The sequence below is a fragment of the Erpetoichthys calabaricus genome, chromosome 8 (assembly GCF_900747795.2).
Source record: "Erpetoichthys calabaricus chromosome 8, fErpCal1.3, whole genome shotgun sequence".
Classification (NCBI taxonomy): domain Eukaryota; kingdom Metazoa; phylum Chordata; class Cladistia; order Polypteriformes; family Polypteridae; genus Erpetoichthys; species Erpetoichthys calabaricus.
The window spans coordinates 109508931-109515069 of record NC_041401.2 but is presented as its reverse complement, the minus strand read 5'-3'; the positions used below and the strand labels follow the sequence as shown (position 1 = coordinate 109515069).

Sequence of the window (6139 nt, the reverse complement as noted above, 5' to 3'; positions counted from 1 at the left end):
AGAAATCAGTTGCAACAAAAACTGGCAGCCACAGGGGTCCCCTAGGACAGAACCTGAAAACGACATGCTCTAAATCACATTTGTGTTCATTTAATATTTATCTAGATTATTCTAAAGCTAATTACTGTGTAAAGCACTTTGTGGCTGAGTTTACTCCAAAAAGCACTAAGTAAAATATTAATCAATTGGTTGAAATTACCTCCAATGGACCGGTGCCCTGTCTAGGTTTAGTTCCTGCCCTGTGTCCAGTGCTGCTGACATAGTCTGTGGCCTTCTGTAAACCTTTGATGTAAAATGTGAGGTTGGAAAAAATGGATGATTAAATATAGAGCAGAAAGGATTACTGTGACCACTCACCGGCACCTCTTTCAGTTTCAACCACCAGAGTAACACCACCTTTTACCAAAATCTTCCCCAGCGATCTCGGATGTATTCTGGTGTTTGAAGTTGAATTTTCACGGGGGACCCCTCGCTCTTTGATTGACTGTCACTGTATCATGATGTTCGAACTGGCACCTTTTCTTAGCATACCAATTAGTACCGGAACCTTTTCACCAGTCTTTACAGGAGACCACCCCAGGAGCTCATTGATCAAATGTTGGTGTATCCCACAACTCAAGGCTTCACAGGGGGACCCCCCCCCAACTGTTTGACTGAATACCACTGTATCACCATACAAACAGTACCACTAATGTGGCTCCACTTCACTGGCTGTGACCACTTTCCAGCAAAACTATCTTTGTTTAAATGTTAGTCAAGTCGTCCCTAATGCCCAAGTAAGTTTTTACTCAGGACAGTCATACTGTGTTTTCTCCAACAGTCCAGAGGCATACTGTATATTTAGGTCAGTTGGTGGCTGTCTGTTGAACTATGGTAATTATTCCATGAAATCAACTGGAATTCGTTTCACAGCTGATTTATAAATAAGTTGAGTTTCCAGTCCACCATTCTAAAAAGGAAATCAAAGTTTTTAAAACAAACAGATGGATAATTGAAATAAGATTTGATCACTTTGTTAAACTATTTATTTAACTACAAAGCACAGATGCATTAATTTAGTTTATCCTTTTTTCTATGTTTTTGTCTTCTTGTCTTGGGTTTTATTCCTTTGTCATCAGACATGATTTTTTTTTACTTTGAAAGCAATGTAGCATCAAACGCCAAGCATATCATTTTAAAACAAATTTTGGTTCATAAGCTGAAAAGCAAGAGTCCAACAGCTTTAAAATGTTAGGGAATCTAATTCTTGATGAGCTGAACAGACAAGGCAGGAGCAGTTTGCTAGGAAAGGATAAACTCAAGCAAGTCCTGATAATAATAGAAATGACTGTCGCTTATCATTTATAATTTGAATTAATGGTGATAAGGATAAAAACACTTCATAACAGTAAAGTCTAAACCATGGAAACAGAGAACTAGCTGTAGAAGGATTTTGTTTAATCCTGCTGGCCTCCATGCTTATCCAGCAGCATCAGGCTTCAGTCCTTTACAAGGCCTTCTATTGCACACAACCACACAGGGCCAATGTGGATTCACCAGCTAGCAGTTAGACACATGGAGAACATGCAGACTTTTACAGGGTGTTTTACCATGAAAGGGTTTTGTGGTTACCCAGTTATAAAGCATAGATTATTTAATTCCCACTCCCAGATTCCTTGCTATGTAGCCTCACAGTAGTCTGTCCCATCTCTTGTTCTCTTATCCTTGCAAGCAACTGAAGACAAGGTTCACAAATGCCATACAGTTACAACTGGAACTACAGATCTGCACTGTACCTAGAAATGACTGCCACTGTGCTTTGATCACTCCTGTAGAGTATGCCTCCTCTATTTTTATTTATACCCAAGGTGGCAGGATAGAGTTAATATTAAATGCAAGAAAAGGGAGCAGGTAATACATTTTTACTTACTCATTATAGCTTTAACATTCGTAAATATTCCTAATGTGCCAAAACCACAAGAAAAAAGCAAACAGTTATGTCAAATCACTAACCCAACCTGGATATATGAGGAGCTGTCATAGACAATGCTAGCTGGCAACATTGCAAGAAGGTGGATGCTGAAGGTGGTGTAGCAGCCTTGGTTTTAGAATAAATAATTGAAAATTAGGTCTTATTATTATTTTACTAAATAAGTATTTACTAAATAAAAATGAGATGCTTTCAACTAAAATGTAATGTTGGGTCAGAGTGTGTTTCATATTGTGAGATCAATCAGCTAGTCCGTGACATAGCTGTGCTACCTTCCAAATGTTGCATTCAGTCAGTTATTTTCCAACCTGCTATATCCCAACACAGGGTCACGGGGGGTCTGCTGGAGCCAATCCCAGCCAGCACAGGGCGCAAGGCAGGAAACAAATCCCAGGCAGGACACCAGTCCACCGCAGCCAAATGTTGCAAAATCAATAAAGGTGATCAAAAGAGACCATTGAGTTTGGGTATAATGTGTCTGGTTAGTCTGCAACATTAGAAGAAGATTCCTGACAGGGACGTGAGAACAGTTTAGACTTCAGTGTCTTTGCTTCCACCTCAATAACAGCAGTTGTGGCTGGGCAGTTCTCACAAATGGTAATAAATTAACAATTCACTGATAAGAGGAGTCGACTTTGCAGGAACTGACGAGCCCTGTCAGCCAAACTATGGCTGACACACTCCATGTCTGTGGTGTTCAGACTCTTAAGGTTACATTGATGCGTCTCAAGGTAGGGTCTTCTTGGAGGCTGTATTCTTCCCGGTTCTCCTTCTTTCTGCTGATGTTCAACAGGTTGTCATTGCCAAGGTGAACAATGTCTTTTGACAGAGCACATCAGTCCAGGTTCCTGAGGTATGCATGCTTGAAGAGACCCAATGGTTTAAAGGCTTCACTTTTACGCATGTGGAAAGTCCAGTTCTGATCTTTCACCTTGCCAGATTGCTCTATTCCAGTGGTAAGTTTAATTTTTGCTGGTTTTTAATTTCTAATATCATATGTTTGTTCTATGAGGTTAACTACTGTTACAGAGATTAGAAGTTGAAGTAAAACAAAATAAAAAACGGTATAGGTTGCAGTTCTATTCTGCACTTATCGTCCAGAAGATGCTTTTAACAAGCAAGAATAGAAATGGGAATTTGATAAGTAAAAGACACTCGATTACTTCTGCTACATAATGAATTGATATTTACTAGCACAGGGACAACGACCAGATTTAACATCAGAACACTGGAAACATGAGGTAGCAGCACTAACCTTCCCACCTGATGTTTGTTTTTCTGGGATGTGGTTTGATTAGTCTTCAAATTTGTTGGGTTATAAATTGATCTGTTTGTATGGAATGATTACAATGAAAATTAATAAAATAAAAATATTAAAAAAAAAAAAAAGAACTTCTGTACCCATTCAGCTTGTCAGTTACTGTTTGCTATGTTTTGTACGAAGCCAAGGGGTGGCACGGTGGCACAGTGGCAGTGCCTCGCAAGTAGGAGACCTGGGTTCACTTCCCGGGTCCTCCCTGCGTGGAGTTTGCATGATCTCCCTGTGTCTGTGTGGGTTTCCTCCGGGTGCTCTGGTTTCCTCAAACAGTCCAAAGACATGCAGTTTAGGTGCATTGGCAATCCTAAATTGTCCCTAGTGTGTGCCTTGGTGTGTGGGTGTGTGTGCTCTGCGGTGGATTTGTTTCCTGCCTTGCGCCCTGTGTTGACTGGGATTGGCTCCAGCAGACCCCCGTGACCCTGTGTTCGGATACAGTGGGTTGGAAAATGGATGGATGGATGTATGAAGCCATTTACAAACAGTTATTCAGTGATAATGATAACTGCCTTCTTCAGGCATCAGAAGTGTTGTCTTTGCACAGCTAGGGTGCTGTGTCTGCAGTCTAATATATTATAATATTTTAATATCTAATTACTACCTCATGTCCGATTTTAGCTATGTTATTGATGTTTATATGTTGTGCCATTTGTGCTATGAAAATATGTGTTTCATGTTGATTAGCACATTCAAGTTAGAATTTCAATGTACTCTGTACATGTGACAATAATGAATCTATAAACGTATAAAATATGCAGAGAAAAACTGGAGTGTGATGTATTTTGAAGTTATGTATTTTAATACAGTTTGATTTATCATGGTGCTTCATGTTGGTCGGACATTCAATTTAGAAAGAATTTCTCTGTATTCTGTGCATGTTATAATTCCTCTACTACTATTCTTATTTGAAAGAGCATAACTTCACATGGCTTATATAACTGTGAAGAACTGAGCAACACTTGAGATCTTTGAGAAAAAACATTTGAGCTTAAATGGTTGCATTCTTACCTGCTTCGGGCTGAACACATACACTTTTACAAATGTATTTTGTTCATCCTGTATAAGTGGCCTGGCACTGACCAAAGGGGACTCAGGAATTTCTGACTTTGAAGTTCATATTATAAAGGCTTGATTCCTACATAGTCCGCTTTTTGAATTTATGATTTGGTCTCTTTATTATTTAAAGCTACAGAGGGTTATTTTCCAATGAATGACAATGAACTATCTGGTGCTTGCCTGTCTGTGCACCTTGCAGAAAAGGCAGCTCCACCCTTCTCTCTCTCTCTCTCGCTGCTCTTATTGAAGGCTCCCTGCATTTATAAAAGTGGGTGAGCCCATCTCTGCTGACTGTGTTGAGTCAGAAGGAGCCAGATCAGCTTTCTCTTTGGCTCATCTTTTCTGAGTGAAGTAGGGAGTGCCGCCAGCAAGGTCGGCAAGTCAGAATGAATTTATTTTCTGGACTGCTGCCCTAAAGCACCGGGGCCCAACACTTGTGTGCATGCTTATAAACACACACACACAAGGATGCTCTGCAGACATCTGGTAAGTCACAAAAGCCTGCATTGTGTATAGTTTAAGGCCACATGTGAGGAAAAAAACTAAATATGTTTTTGTTCTTAATTTGTACTGCTGTAATGCATCTTCCGCTAAGAATGCTAGAGAAGATCTTTATAACTGCAGCTATGTTACATTAATGGGATCTGAAAAAAGTATGTCATTATTTTCCAGAATAACTTATGCTTATTATCAATATCTTTAACTAAACTTTTAGCTTCTCAGTCTATCAATACATGTGTGTTAGCTTTCTTGTGTATTATTTGATGAGCTGTCTTTGTGCATTAAAGAGATAGAATGGCCAGCAGTACAGAGAAATATTAAGCAAAGAATTGACTTATTGTTGTTCCCTGTCTTCTTAGATGATGTTGCAAACAAAATCTTAAGTGTGATTTCTAAAAAAACTGTCAAAAGCAGAGGCAGCAGTTTTAAAAAAACGTGTATGAAACACATGTTGTTTTATTAACTTTTTTGTGGGGCTTTAACAGTATAATATCACTAGTACTTCTAGAAATACAGTCTAGTCTCGTCGGACAGTGCTTAACCTGTAGCAGTGGTTGTAAATATTTTTGCAATACTTCTCTTTTGATGCAATTCTTCAGCAACATCTGCTCTGAAAAATCTAGGGGAAAAAAGGTATATGCTCCAATAAATAAAACAATGACCATCTATCCTTACTACCTGTTATTATTATTATTATTATTATTGCTTACCTTTACTGGGACAGATTAATAGAGGTATACCCTGTGATGAAGTTGTATGAAAGTCATGCATGTTAGGTCAATTGGATTGGATTTTAGAGCTCTTGGCATCTAAGCTGACTCCGGCTCTGCATCCAACACTGCCAGGATAGACTGCAACTTTCATTGACCTTCTACTAAAAAATAGGTGTATATAACATAATTATGTCACAATTATGATAGGTGAATATATCATAATTATTTTTCCATTTATTAAAATAAATTGATTTTAAATTTTATTAACATTGCTTTTAATAACGAACTTCTGAGTTGTAAGGATTTTCATTAGTGGTATGTTTTAAAAAGTTACTTTAGGATTATCAATTAAAATATTCTTGAGAATATGAAAAGTTTCTCTATTATCTTCTGATATCATTGATGTATTCCTCTTATTGTTTGGGAATGTTAATATTGAGTTATTTGATAAACTGTTATTTTCATTAATGTACTATGAACAGTAATATGGCCTAATGATCCATAGAGGATTACATTTGTTATTATTATGAATAATGACTGGGGTCATTATGAATAGTCAAACAAAATAAAATAACTATAATATCA

At 37.9% G+C, this 6139-nt stretch overlaps 1 protein-coding gene across 1 annotated transcript in view; it reads left to right on the top strand.

Annotated features, from left to right (window-relative positions):
* Positions 1 to 4592: 4592 nt before the first annotated feature.
* Positions 4593 to 6139, top strand: part of plcd4b (phospholipase C, delta 4b) — a 125565-nt gene continuing 124018 nt past the window's right edge. The window contains exon 1 of the mRNA XM_028808341.2: positions 4593 to 4826. The gene's annotated coding sequence lies outside the window, so the exon portion shown is untranslated. The remainder of the gene's footprint in view (positions 4827 to 6139) is intronic.